Here is a 10,147-nt window from a genome sequence, read left to right as displayed (position 1 = left end):
CTCCGCCTCCCCCGGCCGGCCACGTCGGTCCCGGCCTCCTCGGCTCCCCCGCCGCCGCCCCGCCGGGCGCCCGCCACCGCCCCGCGCTTCCGGCCGCCGTGGCTGTGTCCAGCCGGGCCGGCGGGGCGGCAGCGGGGCTCTCCACGGGCACGTCCGCACGGCGGAACAAAGTGCCGGGAAACAGCTCCTCGCGGCTCGTACGCGATGCAGTGTCTGTACACATCGCCCCAGCGGGCTGCTGGGGCACAAGCGCGCGTGCTGTGCGAGACCCGGACTTCTGGAACATGCTTGCTGGAATTTTTTTGCTTTATTTTTTAATCTCCCTAAATGGATTATAAATTCTTTGGGCTACAGATGTGTAGAGACAAGCACAGTGTGAAACCAGTTTTTGAGCAGAATTTCTTGAAGTTGTTAGAGCAGAAGAAAGTGTGGCTGAGGACTAAGCCTTGAAATGCTTTTAAAAGATAAAATTACTTTTAAACAAACTTGCTTCCTCCTCACAGGTTCACTGCAACCTTCATAATAACTTGTGAAACCCCAGAGCTTAGGCACTGGTGTCCTATTAGTGGTGAAGGTTACCCACGGTTCTTGCAGAGATTTGCAGAAACTGTGTGTGCTTAGGAAACTAGGTGAGAAGAGAATAAAGATTTACCTTTATACAAACCAAGCTGGGTTGGACCTATATTGTTTCCAATACAGACACTTTGCAAAATGTACTGATGTACCTTTAAGTTCCATCTCTTACCATTTTCCCGGAGACGCAGAACTTGCTTCTCGTTCCAGTTTTCAGAATGAATCCTATTTCCCAAGAAGGCAGTGCTGATGTTGGTGCTTCTTGCTACGGTTTCGCCCGAGCCTCATTACATCATACCAATGTCATGCCCTGGAGCAGGAGTTAGGAATTAAGGCAGCCGCAGTCGCCTGCAATGCTTTAGCTGCTCTTTGTGCATTCATGTAACAGCAGCACAGTCCTACAGGCTACTGCGCTGCAAATGCAGTTAAAGATAAGTTGTATCTTTCTCACTTACAAGCAGAACGTTTATATAAAAGCCGAACTCAGAAAGCAAATTTTTAAGAGAATGTATTTTGCATTTTGTTCTCAAATTGTACGATTTATGGTTTTTGTGTTTCACAGCTGTCTTCCTCCTGCTTGAATAACTATCATCAGCTTTCCTGAGCCTTGCTCCAGTGACACAGTTCCCTGTGCCGATGGATCACAGCTGTGATTATCACAGTTACAACAGGCACCCCCTCAGGTAAACCAAGCGACACCGAGAATTTCAACTATTGCAATCAGTAGTGGTAACCATGGTCTCAGTGAAATGAGTGGGAGTTTACTTTTGACTCCAGTGATGCAGAAATTCACTCCAAGGCTCTCAGTTTTTATGACATCCTGCTGTAAGTCAACACAGGAAAAATTCTGGATTAAATGTTCACTCAGTACCTCATGTCATCAGGTGTCAGCTACTGTGCATCAAATAGAGCTTTTACACAGTTGGTTGTTCTGTAGTGAATTTTCAGTGATAGTCTAGAGATCCATACCAAAAAATCAGGGATCTGGGACCTTCTCCTGCCTCCCCCAAACCACAGAATCACTTCAACATGATTTATCTGAAAATTACTCTTAGGTTTCTGTATTCTTTACTGAATTATTTCCTCAGCTGAGGGGAAAAAAAAAAGACAAAAAACAATTTTAAAGGTAGACTAGCAAAACCAGTCACTATATATTCAGTCCTCTTTCACTTGTAACTGATGTTCTTGCCTCCCTAACATCCTTACTTGAGTGTCTCCAATGCTTACCCTTATTTACAACCTTTGTAGTCTCTTGTATCATTCTCACAGGAGCGGGACAGTGATGGAACTGAGGGAGCTTTCCCGAAGAGAATTAAAAACAAAAAAAGTAAACCCATTATAGTTCAGTGGCACCCATGGAGGCATAGACATGGGGCACACCTCATGCACAGCCCCCCAAGGCTGGTGTGTTGTGCATCCACAAAAGGCAAGAGATAACAGTGGAGCACAGCACGTACCTTGGACAATTGATTTGGTTACTGAAAAATTAAGTCACTTAAAATTATTAGTCAATGAATGACAAATGCAACATACACATTGATTTTGTTATTATTATCTTTTAAAGTCCTACTTTAATTGATAAAGGAGTATCTTATTCGCTGGATCACCCATATGAAAAATCCGTTTACAGTATTCCGTCTAAAAAAAAAAAATAAATAAATAAAAGCAAGCCCGGAGAATCAGTTATTCTCACTGTCCCGGCTGGCTGCTGAGGCGCGCGGGGGTGCAGCCCCCCGGCCCTTGGAGCATCCCGAGCACCGGGGCTGCAGTGGCGCGGGGGCCCCGCGCGGCGGCGCTGCCCGCCCGCCGAACGGCGCCGCCGGGAGCCGCGGACCGGGCCGGAGCGCCCTCGGGGGGAAACGGGGAAGCCCGCCCGCAGGGAAGCGGGTGTGGCCTGGGGGGTTAGAGCCCGTCTTTCGGGCACGAGCAGCTACACCTGTGTAAGGCACCCGAAGGCCGTGGGGAGCTCATGGCACCTGACTGGTGCCGCAGGTGGTAGCAGGGCGCGGGACCGGCCCCTGGAGTGGCCAGCCGGGCGTGGGCAATGAGGCCGTACCGCTGGTGGCCTGTCCCCACGAACGCGACGTGTTGGGCTGGCAGGACACGAACAACCCGAGCTCAGGGATGGTGCCACACCTTCCCCCGGTCACTCCGGCGCCATGAGAGGCTTTCCTTTAGGCAGGCAGAGCCTCGAGTGTCTCAGAAAGCCTAGCAAGCTTCTGCTCTGGCTGAAGGACGGATGCCCTGAAGAGGAGCCTGGCTCCCTTGCCACCGCAGGGGGGTGGTCTTCGCTAGAAAGACGTTTCGACAGCTAAATTTCCACCACAAAACTTGCTAATAAAGGGGCCAGAGCGCCTTAGTAAATTTATGCTTCCTCGCACCTAATAGTGCTCTCTGTACTCTGTCCCCAGGACTGTCTAAAATATACTTTTTCTTGTGGTACAGTAAGAAGCTCACTTTTGTAAAAGGGTGGGGCACGAGTGGTGCCCTGAAACTGCAGTTACTGCAGAGAGAAGGTACCAGAGCCCCAGGAAAATCTCTAGAGAGGTCACATCAAAACATCTCTGGAGGGCCCACATGTGTAAGACTCGATGTAAAGCACTGACAGAGGACACGGGCAAGCTGAGAAACAGGAGCAGACCATGAATGTGGACAGGGCGGAAAGATTTTTAAATTTCCCAATAAAAGTGGTCAGGTACTGGAAGAGATGTCTACAGTTTCTGTGGTATCTCTTGGAGATTTTCAGCAGTTCAGCTGGCCTCGAACTTGAGCAACTTGATCTACTTGTGAAGCTTTGAGCAGGAGACTGGACAAAATGACCTCCCTTGTCAACCTAATGTTTTCTATGATCCTCTGATTCAGAAAAAACAGTGTCAAGGGGTAAGTGAATCAGAGAGAGCCCTCAAAGTGTGTGAAAGGAGCTGTGAGGCCCCCGCAAAGGCATTTTTGCCCACTGTTTGGTGGGGGGCAAATGCAATTGCCTGGAAGTCCTGCTCTGACTCATCCCAGGAGACATTTCTGCAAGGCACAGTAGAAAAGGAGAAGTGACTGCTGAGCCCTGAAGAGGGGGGGTGGGGGGAGGAGCTGGCCCCATGGAAGCTCAGAACAGGGAATTTTAGTCTTACTCATCATATTATTTTTGTATTTGGGTTTTCAGATGTAAAGCTCAGTATTTCTGTCAGCATATTAACTCTGTGTGCACCTCAAGTTTGCCCACTAGCCCCGGTGACTCCTTTTATGCCTGACTCCGCACACAGACACACAACTTCCAGCTGGGAGCTCAGTCTGACTAGCACTTTACTAGTGTTTGTAAGGAATAATCGAACTGCCTGGTCAGTGCTATTTAATCTGGGCATTCTGGAGAATTCTGGAGAAAGAAGAAAAAAGATGGGCCTGGTCTGGGAAAGATAAAGACAGAGAGCAGGTTGGGGCAGAGGAGTGAAATGTGGCAGATGACTAAAATGTGGCAGATGAACAATAGAGGATTTACAACAGTTAGAATGGAGATTCATGCTGATTTACCTCATCTTAACAAATGTAAGCAAGAAATGGAAGGGAAATCTATGCAATCATGAAAAACAGTGCTGGAAGATCTAGCAGAATCTAAACCTCTAGCAGAAGACCATCATGTGTTTGTTCTTTGCTGGAGTTTCAGACTTTAATAGTGAGGTCACAATACCACCCCCTACCAAGCTGGGTATGTGTTTTGTGTTTGATACACAATTGTCTTTGTCTTAGACCTAAATGTAGTTAATGCTGGGTTCTCACCATGAAAAAAGGTTTCTGTATGTTTTTCAGTGCTCAGTAATGAAAAACCTGATTTCTATAACCTAGCTTCCTGGCTCCAGGGCAGAGGCCCAGCTCTGGTTCCTGCCCTTCAGCTGGCAGAGGACAGGCTGCAGTTCTGTATGCATGTTTCAATATCAGTGCTGCGGGCAAGCACATACTTCATAACCAACGTTCACACTTCCATTCTCTGCACAGAGTGAGATCTATATCCCTCCCTAGTGAGGGCCATATTCTGACTGCTGGTGCCAAGATTCACACTCTCAGATACTGCAACTAGTGAGACCTATGCTGTCACTCACCTGGAGTACTGCAGGCTTCACACTGTACAGAGCTACCTACCCTGTAAGTGGAGGAGCCATCTCTTGGCAGAGTTGTAAGGGTAGTAGTTGTAAGGCATGGTGTGAAGAGAAGGTTTAAATATCAGGCCTCTGTAATGAAGGAGTTGATAGAGTGCAAAAGGATCTCCAAAGCTACCACTGTGGTTCAGAACAATGCCTACCCTCAAGCCAGCAGAGACAGAATTAAATTTTCCAGCTTCCTAAGTTCAGGAGGATCCATTATTAGCATTTACCACTCAAATTTTAAGTGCAGTTATTTCAGCCTAGTCCAGTTTTCTTCTAATGAGGAAGTCACAAGAGTCTAGAGGTCAGTGGTTTACAGTCTCCTTCCAGACTTGATGAATCTATGCCATTTCCATTTGGGTAAAACACAGAACTACTCAGTAGGTTGGTACGAATAGCTCTGTAAAAAGACCAAGGAGGACATCTCCTGCTGTGTTTCAGTCTGACATCCTGAATTATGAAATAAGTTCTCAAAGACGGAAGAAAATGATGAGATCAGGGTTTTTCCATTTCTGTTTGTCTAAGGTGACAGAAGCTGTATAAAGCTGGCACTAAAAAAAGTGCAATTGATAGCTAAGTTCATCCGAGGTACTCAAAGTAGGTGGGGGAAGCCCTTTTTTTTCTTTTCTAGTTGACAAAGAAGCCCAAGACTGGAGCAATAGTGGGAGTGTCACAGGCAAGACTGAAACTTAGTGGCAGACATTATGGAGGAGGATTCAGAAGAAGAGTAGCAAAGGGAATTGTCACTGAATCACAACATTCACAAGAACATGTTACCAGTAATCTGAGGAAACTTGATGTTTGGTTTAACAGAACAATTCACAAGCAACATCAAGATGAGCAATCCAGTCCACAGCAATGGTTTCTTGGTGCTATGATCAAGGACAGAAATGTGCAAGCATAAGTAAATTTAGCAGAGACATCAAGAGGACTAGTAGAAGGAAACAAGCAGCTTGGGGCAGAAAAGAGTAGAGTCCAACTCAAAGTAAGCCTTAGGAGGAGAAAATTGGGATGCAGGCATAGCATCTCGAAGATGAGGTCTGTAAAACTCATCTTAGATGGATATGATGCCTAGGAGTGGCTACCTGAAAACAGAGGCTAGACAAGGTTAAGAGAATAAAAGCAGGTGTTTATTGAGGGCCTTCAATAGGAACACCTCAGGAGTCAAAAAGCCTCTGAGGGGCTACACCCAAGATGAATGTTGGGTCACAGGTTTTTCACACTTTTGTAAGTTTGGTCCATTTGCATATCAGGGCTAATTCTCCAATTACAATTTCAGGTAATGATGTAATTACCCCAAGTTTGTTCCCCCTCCCCAGAGGCTTAGTTTACATATTTCAGGGCCTGGGACAACAAGGTGTCCTTGGGTCCAGGCCCAGAGAGGGTTTGTTATGTCTAACAGTAGCTAACAGGCCATATGAAGTTTTATAGTTACACACTAAACCAGTACAGGGTCTGAAGATACAAAAGCCAAATCCTAAGGCCTCAGATAGAGGTGGTATCAGATACAATAGTGATAAAGATGCATGAGAAAAGTTGTGAGACACAGTACTGCCAAATCATTTTTCACCCCACAACTTTGTACTAGGTGATTTGTATTTTATCTTTTGTTTTGTGTTCTCAGAAGCCAAACCTCTTGGCATACGGAGAGGTCCCGTGGAATCTCAGTCTCTCTTTGCTTCAAAAGTTTTTATTAGGCAGCTTGAAAAATTTGGAAACATGAAACTGACAAAATTGAAAAAAATGAACACAAAAAAAGAACCCCAAATTAATATTGCAAGGATCTAAAAATGTTTTAACCAGCCATGACATTTTTAGGTTAATCCCATATTTCCAAGCATCACAAATTTTGCACTATCAGAAATTGGCTATGCTCTGAACACGGTGCATTTTTTCCCAGCTCAGGCATTTACTTACACCATGGAAATGCATCTGCTGGTTGGCAGAGCCAGTGGCCCCACAAAGATCACAGATCCTGAGTTTGAAAGCTTATCTACCACCCTCATTTCTTGCTATTGCCACAGACCTCTTCTCAGCAGTCTGGGGCTTTGCTCCCCTAATGCTGGACTTGTCCTACACAGCTGCCCACCCCTGATAACACAGCTGAGGAGCCCAGAGGAAGTTGTACAAGATGCTTTTGTCAACACTCCTTCCCACATAGACCATCTCCTGTCTCCTTTGTTACTGTAAATTGACATCAGAGTTGCTGAATCATGATAGGGGAGTCACAAAAATGTTATTTATGTTGTAGAAACAAGGCCCCCTCCCTCTCATTTTTTTCCTGCCTGTGTCAAAATGGAGTCACTGATTTTTGTCCTAGCTCCTACTGCACTGGCACTTGAGGCGAGGCACTCTGAGTTCTTCTCCTTTGGGCTGGGATAAAATCCGTGCGCAGACACAACCAAGATTTGATTCTGGCCTGTGAAAAGGCAGCCTTGCTAAGCAGACACTGTGTGGACAGCTCACCGTGAAAAGCCATTTGGAACCAGTTTCTAAGAGATTTGCCTACAAGGTCAGAGCCCCAAGGGAGTTTTTCAAATGAAACACGGCACGTTTGAAAAGCTGACCTGCCACACAGAGGATTTATTTGTACTACAAAAATATTTTGTTAGGGTGCTTAGTTGTGACAGGCTTTATTCACAAGCCTGTAGATGGAGCTGAACTATGGTTTGCCTTTTCAGCACTGTGACAGAGTTCCCAACAAACCACGGTGTTGAGGGAAGAAAATGGTGCTGTGTCTGGAAAGAGGTGCATGGAGCAGGATGACTTGGTAGCATTAGACAACACAGAAAGACACAAGAAGGACATTAAAAAAAGACAAGAAAGAGGCAGGAGGAGACACTGATGACCAGAGACATCAGTGTTACCAAAACATTAAAAATACACAAGGGAACCCGAGTAAGTTATGTCAAAGGGAAAGTCTGAGAGGCCTGGCAAAACACAAGGAAAGGAAGAGATCGTTAGCAAGCTGTCCAAAAACTTTATGATGATCAAAATTTTCTATGTATAAAGTCATAAGCATTTATAAGTTTTATGTGCAGATAAATACTTTTGAAAGCCATATTTTCATAGCCCAGTGAGATTTAACTTTCCTACTACATTAAACTAATACATAGGCTCCACATAGATTTGCCAAGGTATTCAGGGGAAACTTCAGACTTTTACTGTGTAAAAAATTTACCAGGATAAAATACCTGTTAATCTCTTGCAGAAATTAAATTTAAAACTACGACATCCATTAGAAAAAGCTAGGAAAATTAACAAATTAACTAATTTAATTCACAAAGGAAAAGAAAGTTGTCATTTCTTTCACCAGAATCCTGTGCCTCTGCTGTTCTCTTCCAAATTCTTATTTTCCAACCAAATAAAAAAAAGACAAAGTTGTATTCTAAAAGAAAATATGGAAAAGCAATAAAAATTTCAGTTCTTCATTTACTGAGTCTTTCCCACTATGACTCACCCTAAGATTATCAAAATGCATAATGAATTCAAAATAACAAACTAGTCTGGAATTATGACATAATGTAGCCAACACAAATAATTGACTTTTAAGGCATTACCAAATTGTTATTGTTGCTATTATTATTGTGGCAGTAGGTGAGAACAACACGTGGCTGAAATTATATCTGTGCAAGAAAAAATCTTGTAACCTAGTTGGAAATCAAATGCAAAAAGCGAGTGACAGAACTTATAGAAGAAATTATTGGAGAGAAAAGAAGATAAATTTAAAAAATATGCTAGTGACTTACATTAACTGTGTGGCTTAGGTCATGTGAAAAATTTCTTTTTTAACAACAAATGAAATCATCGTTCTTGCTCAATTCAGCTGCCATTGTTTGGCTCATAACACACTAAAACAGGACAAAATTAAAAATACTTGCATAGTCATTACGAAGTGTCTACTTAAAAACAGACCATAAAACGCTGCATAAACTCCCCCATCATGTGCTTTATGTATTTCATAGTTTCAAACATATCCATCCCAATTCTATTGAGAAAACATCCTGTTGTACCATGTTTATACAAATGCTTATAGAACTGTGCTGAAATGTCACTGGCTGTTGAACTACAATGCCTTTGCAATCGTTAGCCTGTGCTAAGTAAAGTTGACACCACTTTTGCCACTGCATTTCCATTAAATGTAGGGCAGATTCAACACCAAGTGGGTGATTTATGCTCCATAACTGATAAAGGGTGAGTGACAGCAAGGACAGAGGGAGGAAGTACTTCATTGGACCTTTTTTTTTTTTTTCCCTTGGATTTGCATGGATTTTAAGGTCTGTAGCACAGTTTCAGCTGACTTTTCGTTGTGGTAATACCATTTAGTGCTGGTATTGCTGTATTTTTTTTTAATTAACAGATCTCAAAACACTTTATTCTTCTTCAGACACAGTGCTTTACTTCAAACAAGGCACTAAACATGTGCCTGCCATGACCAAGAGGGAAAACAAAGGCATAGAGGGTGCAAGTGGCCAGTTAATGAGTCAAGGAGTCAGAAAATTAACTCAATATCCCAGATTACAGGCCAGACCATAAACAGTGGAGCATGCTCTCCTGTGTCAGCATTTGCTATTCCATTTTCTTGCATGAAATTTACCTTTCCACGAAGGTAATTCAGAGGTTACAGTTAGCTAAAGTGACATTTCTGCAAGTATTTGAAGACTGAAAGAGAGCACCAAAAGTCACAGGAGAGGTGGTCAGGGAAAGAGCACAGTGATGGCAACGCTGCCTGGCGTTAATACAATGCCAGGTAAAGACAAAGGAAAATTTTAGGGGTTTGACAAGTAATATTATTGGTAGCAGCAGATTAGTTACTTTTCATGTTGGGGAGGAGTTATTTATAGCTCTTTGTTTTCCACATGGTTTGCTGTGAGACTTTGACAGAAAACACATGGTTCCTATGTCTGGCAATATGGAGAAGATGACAGTCTGGGCTTAAGAGCCACAAGAGTCTTCAGACCTCTGATTTTGCCAGTGCAATTAGTTGTTTTCCAGCTGCAGTTCTTCAAAAAACTTCCACTGTGTATCTTTGGTAGTTTATAATAGGGTAAAATAAAAAGTTTTAAATTTGGATTGAATTTCCTTCCCTTCTGAGTTGCCACAAAATTTATCCAGTTATGCATGCAACATTTACTTTGGAATTTTTCCTCAGAATTAATTTGCAATTGGTCATATTATGAGCAGGAAATCAGGATGGCCCAAGTACAGACTTGTCACAAAGTCTAAAATTTGAGCTTGTGTTTATCAACTGTTTAATACTCTCCATTCCTAAGGGACTGAGAGGATAAGCAGATGGTCTGCAAAGCAAAACTGTAGTATTTGAGGCTTGATGGGAGATGTGCCTTTTGGCCAAGACACATGTACAGTATTGCCTGCTATTTATTTCCTTTAACAATTAAGACACACATCCATCACTCAATAAATTGGCTGAAAAACAGCTGTTC

The sequence above is a fragment of the Corvus cornix genome, chromosome 5, assembly GCF_000738735.6.
Source record: "Corvus cornix cornix isolate S_Up_H32 chromosome 5, ASM73873v5, whole genome shotgun sequence".
In the NCBI taxonomy this organism is placed as follows: domain Eukaryota; kingdom Metazoa; phylum Chordata; class Aves; order Passeriformes; family Corvidae; genus Corvus; species Corvus cornix.
This window is presented reverse-complemented; position numbering follows the sequence as displayed.